This window comes from Mytilus edulis, chromosome 3 (genome assembly GCF_963676685.1).
Source record: "Mytilus edulis chromosome 3, xbMytEdul2.2, whole genome shotgun sequence".
NCBI lineage: Eukaryota > Metazoa > Mollusca > Bivalvia > Mytilida > Mytilidae > Mytilus > Mytilus edulis.
The window spans coordinates 84,172,563-84,187,792 of record NC_092346.1 but is presented as its reverse complement, the minus strand read 5'-3'; the positions used below and the strand labels follow the sequence as shown (position 1 = coordinate 84,187,792).

The window sequence follows — 15,230 nt, the reverse complement described above, 5'->3', positions numbered from 1 at the left end:
ACCCTCACTTCAATTTTGTAAAGACCGTATTTATCAACTAACGCTCAGGATAAAATTTGAATATCTCAGCCAAGGCCATGTGTAAATTTCCAACAATCTTTGGCTTCCATGAACTATTTCTTAACTATAATACCACAACAAACTATGATAACATAGGAATAATGATACATGTTGGTCTGTCTGTTTTGAGATCATCTTGCAAGGTTTTTCCTCTTATACCTTGAAATGATGAGGGGGCACAAAGTTCTACCCGTGTCCAGCTGTATGTCTACATCCTTTTGCACATCCATACTTCCCAAAGTTTACAAATGGATCATAACTATGCTGTGTAACAAAAGTATTTTGTGGTAATAAGCATAAAAAATGGAAATAAATGCTGAATTTTTGCTTCCTTTCTCAAACATAAGTTAGTCTCAAACAAATGTAATAAAACTTATACACAATACTGATCTGACACCACAAATCAACATGCACATTTGGGTAGGGTAAATTTTACTCTTCTTCAGTTATGTCCCTTTATAACTTTATATGATATGCCTAGGGTGCATCGTCTATGTCCCATTGACACATTCCCCATTTATTTGAGTCATAATTTATAAAGGGGAGATAATTGAAGACTTATTGTAGTACAATGTATCTTTCAAGCAAAACTCCCAATGTGAATGGTTTTAATGAAACTTGATACATTGCATGTAAAACAAATAGAACATATATTGAAATTTGTTTATTTATTGTAGAATGAAAAGAATCTGCTTTACTAAATGTCCACCAAAGATTAGATAGTTTTTGCCCGAAACAGACCACACACTAGACTGGAAGATTCAACATCCAGCGAAAAGAGGAAAGTGGCATTGATTCAGTTTCAATACACACTCTTACTTTTCCCTTACGAGGTGATATGAGATGTTAATGATACTTTTAAGCAAAAATTTAATATAAATAGGTTTGAGACAGGTTACAGGTATATTGTTGCTTCAATAATGTTTGTTTTTACTGAATCACCAGTAAGTTTACATGGGAAACTAATCTTTTACATTTTCAAAACATACTCAGATACTTGTATACATGTGCTGATGTACTAAGGCAATTTCAATCTATAGAATTACTGGTTCATATGAACCATATTTACAGTTTTTTGCATGATTTGAATGTGAATAGCTATATCAATAATTGTATTATTTTCTGCTGACATTAGAGGAAGATGTTTAGATGATTAAGGATATTAACTTATTATGGAAGACATTTTTATTTTATTGTACTGATTAAAAGGGTTAATAGTTCAATAATATTATGACAGTACATGTATACAGATTCCCAATTTACCTTTTAACTTAATGTGCATGACCTCCAGCATTTTGTCCAGCCTATTCTATTAGTTTTACATGCATCTTCATGTCAGGAGTTATTATTTGGAGAAGGACAAGCAGAACAGTTTATTCAATGAAATTAATTTAAAAAAAAATGAATAATGTGTTACTATTTAGTTAGTAACTAGAGTTTAGTATTACAATATTATTTTGAAAAAAAAAAATTGTCCTTCACATGGAATAACTAATAATGGTCTAGACAAAATAATATTCTTGACAGTGTTTTGTAAAGCAAGTTTAATGTAGGGTTTTCTACATACCCTAGTTAGATTATGTATTTGTTTTCACTTATAGTTAACTTATGGGATAACTAAAATCTCCATTTTAACTTTCTTTTTATAGGGATATATGTACCAAAAAGAGTTGGTCTATGTGCTCAAAGAAAAGACAACAATTGTGATCAAGCTTTTTTTTTAGTCCTATTTCTGATGTTGAGAAGAAAGGTATGCTTTTCTCTTGTATGACTAACGTAATGTTTATTGCTACTTTGACAAACTGTCAATCATGCTTATTGTGAAGCACATAAAGTTCTTACTTAAGAGAACAATTGATGATATGATCTGTAGCAAAACTTTAAAGGATAACATAGTCTTTATAATTATGGGTGAGACTTTTTCAGTTTTATAGAATAGTAGAAAAAGTCTGTTTACCATATTATGTAGTTGACAACATCATATCACCATTTATTTTATATAATAATCTTAAAGGGAGGAATGATACTTTATAAAAAAAAAAGATGTGGTTTGGTTATCAATGAGACAACTCTCAATCCACAACCAAATGTACCGTAGTCAACAATTTCAAAAAGTATTGCAATATTGACCTCATATAAATGCAAATCCTCTGAGAAAAACTTATTTTTAAGGATTTGGTATTGTAAGGAATTTAATGTGATTCTTTAAAATCAGTATTTGTTTTTATTGATATATATGTTCAAAATGTTTAGGAAGGAGTGCAATGTGTATATTATATTAATGTGAAATTCAGCGTATATTTTGTTGTAAGAAATCTTATATTATGAGATTTGTCTTGTATAAGCCCCAAAACACTTAGGCCAATAACATTTTGCACAGTTGTTGTGCCTATTATATTTTTTTGACATTTGTCTCATATTTTTTTGGTAAACTAAATGTTAAAAAATGTAAAGGCTCAATTAATTAACCCTGTCTATCCCACTGTCTGTTTTTCTCTATAAGAGTACATTGTTTTTTCCGGCTTTCTCCTCCTACAGTTTTTGAGATACAGCTTAGTAGGATATAGTAGGATGTTTCTTCCCATAATAAGAGTATGGATGTCCACAGGATTTTATTTGTTTTCAAGGCACTATAAACACACACAAAAATCAAAGGATCAGGGCTTTATTGCACTTTTTCATAACTATTATCAGTAAAGCCTTCAACACAGAGCCAAAAAAAAATCACTGCAAGTATAAGATCGCCCTAAGCATTGGTTTGAGCAGAATTTTTAGCCAAAAAATTCGGATAGACTTTATATAAACATGTACCACCACCAAATTGGGCCAGATAAAAAACATACTTGAAAGTAGAAAGTATTTAAAACAGAATAGGCATAACTAAGGTGTAAATATCAAAATATATAGAATATAGTTTGGTAATTGAGTTTTATTTGAAAGGTGTATATAGTACTGGTGATCCTTGTAGAACACATTGAAATGTATAAATGAAACCACATATTTCATGTTTCTGAAAAGGGTCTGGTTTGGTGTATCTAAAGTTTGGGTAGCCATCACAGTCTGATGTGGAAATGACCTTCTGCCGTTGTCTGTTGTCTGTTCTATATTCGGGTTGTTGTCTCTTTGACACATTCTCAATTTTATCATCATTATCTCCTAAACTATATGAAATATCTTATAAACTGTATAAGATATCTTTTTAACTATATAAGATATCTTGTATGGCATGTGATACGGATTTCGTCATGTTTTGTACGCTTTATCATATATTTAAACAGGAGAGTAAATATCAACTGCTTTCTGACCCCTAGCACCTGAGATTTACTTCTGTTTTGAAAGCGTTAAAGAGAAACGCTTATTTATTTATTGGAAGCACCTGTGTTACCTTACAGTTTGAGTCATGTTGTTCATAGAATTATTTTGTTTATTTTTATTTTTTGTGTGTTTTGTATGGTATTTCATTGAGATCTTTTTTATAGTTGCATTTCGTGTGCCAGAATATGAACGCTTGATGTCTGTGACATAACATGCCAAACAATGATGCAATTCAATAAATGGCTTCATGCCCTAATGACCGTTTTATTTTGTCTGAATCACTACTGTCACAAAGGTGAAATCCGAGTAGGAGTGTGATAAAGGGTACTCATCAAAGTTGAGCAATACATATTAAACAGCAGGCTATTTATCAAATATATAAAACTACTGTTTTTAATATTACATATATGATACAAATATATATCAATATGTTTATTGTTTCAGGATGTAATGAAGTAACAATAGTGAAGGTTTTAGCAAGCAGGTACTGGAAGAACTTCAAAAGGTTAATCCTACAGCTGTCTGGTGATGTTGAAAGAAATCCAGGACCTACAATGGTATCGATCACCCCAAAAAAATGCTATGTTTGAGACTGAAGTATATTTAGGATTAGTTGCTCTGAAAAACAAGCACTTTAATTTAACAACTTCATCAAAATCCATTTAATTAAGGCATATTGGATAATGTTTCAATTCATCTTTAACATAATTTTCATTGAAATTTTATGTTTTATTAACCAATAGAAAACTGGTTAGTACTCTGTTCAAGTAAGGCAGACTGGACATGCTGCCATGAACAGTTTCCATGGGATAACTTATGAAACATTTAATCAACTCAGAAATGACACAAAACTGTCTTTTCACAGTTATTGTTATAGGCCTGGTTACATGACATATTATGGTATACCGTTGTCTGTCCGTCCATCGTCAACATGTTAGACATTTACTCAAAAAGGCTTAAACCAATTTGCATAAAACTTTGGTGAATCGTTTATATTTATTGCGGTGAGATCCTTTATTTTTATAAATTTTAGATTTTAAGTTTCTGAGTTATAGGGTTTTATTAATTAAAAAAAGGGGAATTTTCCAGTTTTCTGACAATCATTTAAAAAGACTTTCACCAACTTGCAAGAAATTTTGGTGAATTGTTTATATCTTTTGACATAAACTCCCTTTCAATTTTTATAAATTTTAGATTTTTTGTGTTTCCCATTTACAGGGTTTTATTCATTAAAAAGAAGGGAATTTTCCAGTTTTCAAACAATAGCTCAAAAATACTTTCAGCAGCTCTTATTGAACTTTGGTGAATTGTATATATCTATTGATGTAAGCTCCCTTTAGAATTATATAAATTTTAGATTTTATAGTTCAGAGTTTTATGGGGTTTTATTCATTACAAAAGGGGGAATTTTCCAGTTATTGGACAATAACTCAAAAATACTTTCAGCAAATCCATAGGCGGATCCAGGGGGGGGGGGGGGGGGGGGGGGGGTTGCTGGGTGACCCGGCCCCCCTTTTTGTGGGAAAAATTTGGTTGATTATATAGGAAATCACTGATGCATGACTGGAGTGGCCCCCCCCTTAGGTCAGTCAGCCCCCCCTTAGGAAAAGTTCTGGATCCGCCACTATATGAATCACTCTGTCTGTCTGTCTGTCTGTTTCATATGTCTTGTAAACTTAACTCCTCCGTAATGTATGTACCAATTAGATGAAACTTTACACAGTCTAAAATATTTCAAGGGAGATAATTGAATTTACTTAGTTTGTAGGAAATAGTCCAGATCCAATAATTTTCAAGGGAGATAATTGAACCTAATTAGTTTAATATTGCAATAAGTGGCAACAGGACCTGTAAGTGCAACTATGTTTAATTACCTTGATGGATATTGATGTAAATTAACACAGTAGACTGACACCACCAGAGAATGTATATGGAGGAAATAATCCTGGTCTGAAATATTTTAAGGGGGAAATGGATCTTAATTGTTTAATGTTGCAATATGTTGCAACAGTGTTTAGTAAGATAAGTGGATGTTCTCCTTATCTGCTTTATCGATATTGTTGAAATTTTATATCAAGTGCAGTACACCGCCTGGGAATGTGCATGAAGGAAAATCATATTGGTCTGAAATATTTCAGAAGATGAATTGGAATGGGGGTGGGGTATCCTTTAGTGGGTTGACTCCCAGTTTTATGCAATACACTCAGAATGACAAATCCTATCCATGCTGTTCTGTGTTCACTCTTGTTTCAAACTAGGATCACAAAAGTCCTTGTTATATTCTTTACATATATTACGAAGTTAGATCTCCACAAAAGTACAGGTGAATCAGGAGTCTTAACATATCTATGTTTTAGTAACTAGAATACAAGTTTTTATTGTTGCGATACTCACCCAGTTGCATTACATTTAAATTTAATCAGAGAATTACTTATTATAAGAACATTTGAAACATCAAATAAAAATAGGGGGCCGCAGCCTTCTGTTCTTTAAAAATAAATACAAAACACAAAGTGTCCTATCAAATCAATGTAATTATCTGCCCTTTATTTTAAAAGGATATATTTTTTTTAATTTAAATACACTTTATCACACTTAATTTTTTGATAGCTTGATCCAACTTTCGAGCTTAAGATGTTCCAGTCATATAATATTGCATTATACTTTGTAAAAATATTTTAAACCAAAAAAGAGATTTTTTGCAACATGCCTAAAACCAGAACTAAGACATCATTCCAACTTGACTTAATATATCTTTGGAAAAGTCAGTTATCTGGAATGTGATCTGAACAGTTCAACTTTTTTTTCCATTTTATTATGTATGTTTATTTCAATAATTGAACCAGTTTTTGTGAATTTTACATGAAAACAATTCTATTTTAGGTTTATCAAGACTTCTTAGTGCTTGCCATACAAGTGTCAAAGAGTGAATGGCAAGAATGGCTTTAAAGAACAGAGAAGACTTGTTTTATTGCACTTGGTTTTGAGCTTATGTTTGATATTTTACCACTACGATAGAGTTATGTAAATTTATGTAATGTATTGTTCTAATATACCGATCTGTTTTGTAGTTGCTCCTTTTTAGATATCTTGTAATTGGTTTTTTTTATACCTTTTCCTACGTGAGTACCATTGACAACTATTGAAGGTTTTTAGTAAGGTTACTTTGTTTTGTTTTTTTATTTCTTAGGATTAAGATGTCATTCTTGAATACCTTCTAAGTATGACCTGTGTTTTTATTATTTCTTGATATGTGTAGTATTAATCCACCCCAATTATATTTAGTTATGAAAAAAATATATGCCATAAGGACTGTCCACTATGAATGCCTCTCTGAAAAAAATTAGAGAGTCTTGGCATAAATAAATATAAATTTCTAAAATATAAACAAATTATTAAGACTCCATACAAAAAAAAAACTTTGTGTCACAACAGTGATTTTTTTTGTATAATAAAGGTTAGTTCCAAATCTTAGTATTTTTATTGGGATTGTCTTCATTGCATAGAGGATGTGTTTATCATATAATTTAATATACCTCAAAACGTGATTTTTAAATGTCATAAATACATGTACAGAAAAACATACATAATGATTATGATATGCTAATACTTCATTGTTGCAAATAATTGTACTTTAAATTAAGATGAATATATAAACTGGAATTGACTAATCATATTTATGTTTGTTGATTGTTGACAATATGTGTTGAAAAACAAAAAAAAGCCATAGGACTTAGAGTAACAAGCCTCAGTCAAAAAGTCACAATTAATTCATTCATAATTATTTAAATGTATAAAAGAAAATATATTAAACATTGTCTTTTTGTAAGATAAATTGTTTGTTCATTATTAATTTTTGAAACTTGTAAATTTGTTGATAAATTTACTTGGTCTATAAAAGATTAATATAATATAAAGATATCTATTGAATTTGTCTTCCTATTAAAAACAATCTCTCAAAAACACTTTGTGCCCTCTTGCTCCATATTTTTTAATAGGTTACTTTTTTGTCTATTTTGTTTTGTACCATGATATTATGCATGATAAATATAAATTGTGCTTTATGCATGTCACTAATTTATAGATAATTTTCTTGTTAGGTATTTATGATAATGTTTTCATTTACATTTATATATATATATATACAAATTTAAAAAATTTAAAGTTTTATAATAAAGAATAAAATTAATAAAACATGTTTTGATTGATTTGATTGTATCCAATATGTTTATTAAAAGGAAGGCTGTTCCAGTAATAGATACTGAGTTTAAATATAACTTGCATCATATAGAAAATAAAACAGCAAAAGATAGAAAACGGAGAGAAAATTGCTTCAACTATCATATTTAAAGTTCATTTCCTCTTTACAGAAGGAATTGAGTGCAACCCAAAGCCTGAATTGAACTTAGTATTGTAGCTAAGCATGACTTTTTGTGTGAAATTATTTTTTATTAAATGATGACTTTACTATTTTCACCTATTTTTTTGTAAGTAAAACTAGAACAGGATACAATCTGTGAATTATATGGTTTTCTTAAAAAGAGTCTTCATGTATACATGTATGAATTGTCTGTGATTCTAAGATATTGTCAGTGTGTCTTTTTCAAAGATCTACATTTCAGTCAGACCAGATTCTTTTGACCTTGACCTTAAAGTTCTGTGATTAGATCCATTCTTATGTCGGTTAAAATCTCATTAGAGCTAATGTTGTCTCTGTTTGTATATCTTGCCGACTTGCTTATTTATTATCATTATTTATTATTTATAAAATATTGGACGCAGCAGGTCAACTATATGTTATGTATGTAAAGGGGTAGTCCAAATAATTATGACGTCTGGCAAGGCTATTTTAATTTTTTTCAGCCTTGAGAAGGCGTCCCAGAAAAAAAATTAAAATAGCCTTGCCAGACGTCATAATTATTTGGACTAGTAAAGGGGAACATGTCAGTTTGGCAGATTTCATCTGACCTTGATCTAATTTTTATGATTCATTGGTCAATGTTAAGTTTGTTGTGTTTTGGTCTTTTTTCAAGTACTATATTAAGCAATAGGTCAAATATATTTGGTATATTGAATTATTGTTGTTAGATGTGCATGTGTGTCTTATAGGATCTATGTAAAATATGAATTGTCAGTGATACTTGTAGTGAAACCTTAATCTGTGGTTCTTAGATACTGTGTATTTATTGTCTGTGGTGTTAAAATACAGTCTGTAAGCTTTGTCTATGGTTCTTAGTGGTTCTAAGATACAGTCTGCAAGTTTAAACTGTTGTTCCTAGATACAGTCTGTAAGTATTGACCGTGGTTCTGAGATACGGCATAAAAGTATTGTCTGTGGTTCTTAAATACAGTCTGTACATATTGTCTGGTTCCTAGATACAGTCTGAAAATATTGTCTGGTTCCGATGTACAGTCTGTAAATATAGTCTGTAGTTCTTAGATACAGTCTGTAAGTTTTGTCTGTGGTTCTTAGAAACAGTTTGTAGGTTTTGTCTGTGGTTCTTAGATACAGTCTATAAGTATTGTCTGTTGTTCCTAGATACAGTCTGTAAGTTTTGTCTGTGGTTCATAGATACAGTCTTTAAGTATTGTCTGGTTATTAGATACAGTCTGTAAGTTTTGTCTGTGGTTCTTAGATACAGTCTTTAAGTATTGTCTGGTTATTAGATACAGTCTGTAAGTTTTGTCTGTGGTTCTTATATACAGTCTGTAAGTATTGTCTGTGGTTCTTATATACAGTCTGTAAGTTTTGTCTATGGTTCTTATATACAGTCTGTAAGTATTGTCTGTGGTTCTTATATACAGTCTGTAAGTATTGTCTGTGGTTCTTATATACAGTCTGTAAGTTTTGTCTATGGTTCTTATATACAGTCTGTAAGTATTGTCTGTGGTTCTTCGATACAGCCAAAGTATTGTCTGTGGTTCGTAGATACAGTCAAAGTATTGTCTGTTGTTCTTAGATACAGTCTGTAAGTATTGTCTGTAGTTCTAAGATCCTGTAAAAGTCTGTAAGTGTTTTCTGTTGTTCCTAGACAAAGTCTTAGTGGTTCTAAGATACAGTCTGCAAGTTTAAGCTGTTGTTCCTAGATACAGTCTGTAAGTATTGACCGTGGTTCTGAGATACCGCATACAAGTATTGTCTGTGGTTCTTAAATACAGACTACGTATTGTCTGGTTCCTAGATACAGTCTGAAAATATTTTCTGGTTCTGATGTACAGTCTGTAAACATAGTCTGTAGTTCTTAGATACAGTCTGTAAGTTTTGTCTGTGGTTCTTAGAAACAGTTTGTAGGTTTTGTCTGTGGTTCTTAGATACAGTCTATAAGTATTGTCTGTTGTTCCTAGATACAGTCTGTAAGTTTTGTCTGTGGTTCATAGATACAGTCTTTAAGTATTGTCTGGTTATTAGATACAGTCTGTAAGTTTTGTCTGTGGTTCTTAGATACAGTCTTTAAGTATTGTCTGGTTATTAGATACAGTCTGTAAGTTTTGTCTGTGGTTCTTATATACAGTCTGTAAGTATTGTCTGTGGTTCTTATATACAGTCTGTAAGTTTTGTCTATGGTTCTTATATACAGTCTGTAAGTATTGTCTGTGGTTCTTATATACAGTCTGTAAGTATTGTCTGTGGTTCTTATATACAGTCTGTAAGTTTTGTCTATGGTTCTTATATACAGTCTGTAAGTATTGTCTGTGGTTCTTCGATACAGCCAAAGTATTGTCTGTGGTTCGTAGATACAGTCAAAGTATTGTCTGTTGTTCTTAGATACAGTCTGTAAGTATTGTCTGTAGTTCTAAGATCCTGTAAAAGTCTGTAAGTGTTTTCTGTTGTTCCTAGACAAAGTCTTAGTGGTTCTAAGATACAGTCTGCAAGTTTAAGCTGTTGTTCCTAGATACAGTCTGTAAGTATTGACCGTGGTTCTGAGATACCGCATACAAGTATTGTCTGTGGTTCTTAAATACAGACTACGTATTGTCTGGTTCCTAGATACAGTCTGAAAATATTTTCTGGTTCTGATGTACAGTCTGTAAACATAGTCTGTAGTTCTTAGATACAGTCTGTAAGTTTTGTCTGTGGTTCTTAGAAACAGTTTGTAGGTTTTGTCTGTGGTTCTTAGATACAGTCTTTAAGTATTGTCTCTGGTTCTTATATACAGTCTGTAAGTTTTGTCTGGTTCTTATTTACAGTTTGTAAGTATTGTCTGTGGTTCTTAGATACAGTCTGTAAGTATTGTCTGTGGCTCTTAGATACAGTCTGTAAGTTTTGTCTGGTTCTTAGATACAGTCTGTAAGTATTGACCGTGGTTCTGAGATACCGCATAAAAGTATTGTCTGTGGTTCTTAAATACAGACTGTACGTATTGTCTGGTTCCTAGATACAGTCTGAAAATATTTTCTGGTTCTGATGTACAGTCTGTAAATATAGTCTGTAGTTCTTATATACAGTCTGTAAGTTTTGTCTGTGGTTCTTAGATACAGTCAAAGTATTGTCTGTGGTTCGTAGATACAGTCAAAGTATTGTCTGTGGTTCTTAGATACAGTCTGTAAGTATTGTCTGTGGTTCTTAGATCCTGTAAAAGTCTGTAAGTTTTTTCTGTTGTTCCTAGACAAAGTCTTTGAGTATTGTCCGTGGTTCTTAGATACAGCATTATAGGAGTGTCTGTGGTTCTTAGATGCAGTCTGTACGTATTGTATGTGGTTCTTAGATACAGTCTGAAAATATAGTCTGTGGTTCTTAGATACTGTCTAAGTATTGTCTGTGGTTCTAATGTAGTTTGTAAGTTTTGTCTGTGGTTCTAAGATACAGTGTAAGTATTGTGGTGTGGTTCTTAGATCAGTCTGTAAGTATTGTCTGTGTTTATTAGGTACAGTCTGTAAGTTTTGTCGGTTGTTCTTAGATACAGTCTAAGTAGTGTATAGTCTGTGGTACCTACGTACAGTCTGTAAGTTTTGCTATGGTACTTGCGTGATTATTTTCTGTGGTTTTTGCATACAGTCAGTAATGTCATTGTTTTGGATTCATTTCGTATATAACAAATCATTGAAACAGGCGGACACCATCGTTCATAAAATATATTTGTAACATGATGGTATGGATACAGTTCTTACACATATAAAGGTATTCAGACGGACATTTAAGTGGCTGCACGTCGGATGTACTTATTTACTGGCTACAATATTAATACCAAGCTGCAGACCAAATCAAAAAATGATTTCGTCAGGTAGAAGCCGAAAATTGATTTTATTTCCAGTCAATTTGACAGACGGAGTCCTACGGTTATGTGACCTTACTATTGTATTCGCTGTTAATTTGAACATGAATGCAATACTTGCCACTGGACGTAAATAGTTTGTTGGACGGACAGAGTCTAGAGGTTACCCTTACTATAGAAGTGATCGCTAATATGATCTAGTTCTGAACATGAATGAAATATTTGTTACTGGACGCAAAGCAAACAGCAATCAATCAATTTAGCGGTTACTAGACTGTGGTAACGTAGGTAAAACGACGCACTGAAAGACAACTTTATTTGAAATGCATAATTTCATTACTTTTATTTTTCGATAAGTATATTTTCTGTATAACGTTCATGAATAAAACCAATGAGACATAGTTATTCGATATATAAAAACCCTATACAACGTTCATACACCAATGAGACGGCGCTATGGGTATATAAGGTTCATACACCTATATATTAGACCGATCAATTCGATATATAGAGTTCATATTCCAATGAGACAGTTATTCGGTTGGTATAGACCCTTCATACATGTTATATATACCTATGAAACAGAGTTATAAGATGTGTATAGACCCTACAATGTATTTAACGTTCATACACATACACATGAGACAGAGTTATTCGAGAGGTATATAATTACATATACTCTATACAACGTTCATAAACCAACGAATCAGAGTTATTTGATAAGTATAGGCTCTATATAATGTCCATACACCAACGAGACAAGTTATTCGATGGGTATAGACCCTATACAACATTCATACACCAATGAGACAAAGTTATTCGATGGGTATAAACCCTATACAACGTGTATACACCAATGAGACAAAGTTATTCGATGGGTATAAACCCTATACAACATGTATACACCAATGAGACAAAGTTATTCGATGGGTATAAACCCTATACAACGTGTATACACCAATGAGACAAAGTTATTCGATGGGTATAGATCCTATGTAACGTGGTGCATACAACTGTGAGACAAAGGTATTTGAGAAGTATTAACCATGTTTAGTGTTCATTCACCAATGAGACTGAGTTATTCGATAAGTATAGGCTCTATACAACGTTCATACACTAATGAGATAGCTTTATTCGATGGTTATAAGCTCTATATAACGTTCATATACCAATGAGACAGGGTTGTTATTAAATGGCTATATAACCCGTCGTTCATACACCAATGAGACACTTTTTGAGAAGTATGGACCCTGTATAGTGTTCATACATCAATGAGACTGAGATATTCATTAAGAAAAGGCTCTATACAACATGCATACATCAACGAGACAAAGTTATCCGATGGGTATATGAGACAGAGTTATTTGAGAAGTATAAACCCTGTATAGTGTTCATACACAAATGAAACTTATGTTATTCGATAAGTATAGGCTCTATACAAAATTCATACACTTATGAGATAACGTTATTCGATGGCTATAAGCTCTATAACGTCCATATACCATTTAGACCGGGTTATTCGACGAATATAGCCCCTATATTACGTTCATACACCAATCAAGCAGAGTTTTTCGAGGCCGGGTTTTAGACCCTATACAACATTCGCTCACCAACGAGACAAAGTTATTCGATGGGTATACGAGACAGAGTTATTTGAGAAGTATAAACCCTGAGACAGAGATATTTGATGGATATAGCTTTTATACAATGAATCATCTGATTTATTAGATAAAAATAGGCTCTAAAAAAGACTCCAATGCGACAAAGTTATTCGATGGGTATAGACCCTATGTAACCTTCATATATACGTCTATGAGACAGAGTTATTACGAAGTTTCAATAAAGGACAAGATCATTCCGTCTTATAGAATGTAAAAAAATATGTTTTCTGTCCATTCTTTTAGATAGACGGAATATAGCAGTTACACGACCTACCTATTGTGCGCATAGTTTTCTTGTCTCAAACATGCATGAAATATTTGACCGTGACCTAAAGCAAACAGCAAACTATGTCTCACATGCATGAAATATTTGCCACTTGACTAAAGCAAACAACAAACAATGTCTCACATACATGAAATATTTGCCACTGGTCTAAGGCAAACAACAAACTCTGTCTCACATGCATGAAATATTTGCCACTGGACTAAAGTAAACAACAAACTATGTCTCACGTGCAGAAATATTTGCCACTGGACTAAAGCAAACAACAAACTGTCTCGCATGCATCAAATTTTTGCCACTGGACTAAAGCAATCAACGATCACTCAATCTAGCGTATACTAGAATGATGGTAATGCTGGTAAATAGATACACAGCAAACTGGTTATGTCATATATTTTGCATAAAACTTAGCTTCGTTGCACCATGGAACATTTGTTCCTTATCGAACACTGAACAGTTGGGGAAACTATACACATCATTTAATCTTGATACAGTTCTTAATTTGAATTGGGATTTAATATTTGACAGCATAGGTTTCTGACCGCAAATGAGTGTGGTCTAAGAATTTTGAAATTGGAAACATTGTGTTTTTGTTAAGATTCTATATTTTTATTTTGACCCATCTGATGAGTTAAGCCATTCTCCAACTGATTTTTATATAGTTTGTTAGGGGAAATGTTGGAGCATTCAAACTAGTTTAACCCCACCACATTTTGTATGTGCCTGTTCCAAGTAAGGAAGGAGCTAAAATGAATGGTTGTTGCTTGTTATATTTTATAGTGCATTGTTTTGTGCTGTTGTACCAATGTCTCATGGTAGGAAAGGGTTTTGCGCCATCCAACTATTTCATCTCCGCCACATTTCGTATGTGGCTGTCCCAGTCAGGAGCCTTTAATTCAATGGCTGCCGTTTATTGCTGTTTTAACATATTTGTTTTTCGTTCATTATTTTTAACATACATTGGCTGTAAGTTTTCTCCTTGAATTGTTTCACATTTGTAATTTGGTGTCCTTTTATAGCTGATTATTAAGTTTTTATGGGTTTTTAACCTTGTAAAAAAGCTGCAAGTTGACCTATAGTTGTTAATGACTGCGACATTTTTGCCTCTTGAACAGAGTTGTCTTGCTGGCAATCATACCACATCTTATCTCATTTACCTATAAATATATGGTTAGATTCAGCAGAAACATACAGGTCCATGGATTCACAATATAACAAAACACCTTGTGTTCATCATACAAAATTTAATTTTAGGACCTGTTGGACCTCAAAACGGACCAATATGTATGGCAAACTGTTTTAAAATAAAATTGAGAATGGAAATGGGGAATGTGTCAAAGAGACAACAACCCGACCAAATAAAAAACAACAGCAGAGGGTCACCAACAGGTCTTCAATGTAGCGAGTAATTCCCGCACCCGGAGGCGTACTATTTATTAGAATTTCAAGAAATCTCATGTAATATAAGATATCTTGTATATTTAAGGAGATATCTTATAAAACATCTCATATATTATATATATAAAAAATATAGTTTACAAGATATCTAATAATACTTTAAAAGATATATTTAAAAGTATATGAGATATCTTATAAAGAAAATTATATGAGATTTCTTATAAAAATTATATGAGATATCTTATAAACTATATAAGATATCTCATAAACTATTTAAGATATCTCATAAACTATATAATA

General features: G+C 32.2%; 2 long non-coding RNA genes across 2 annotated transcripts in view; both read left to right on the top strand.

Annotated features, from left to right (window-relative positions):
• Window positions 1-15,230, top strand: part of LOC139514569 (uncharacterized) — a 31,904-nt gene that overhangs the window by 4,090 nt on the left and 12,584 nt on the right. The gene's annotated exons all lie outside the window — the stretch shown is intronic.
• LOC139514571 (uncharacterized) lies at window positions 1,460-7,846 on the top strand. The gene is made up of 3 exons (XR_011662639.1): window positions 1,460-1,810; window positions 3,820-3,932; window positions 6,259-7,846. It is a non-coding gene; the product is annotated as an uncharacterized lncRNA (long non-coding RNA).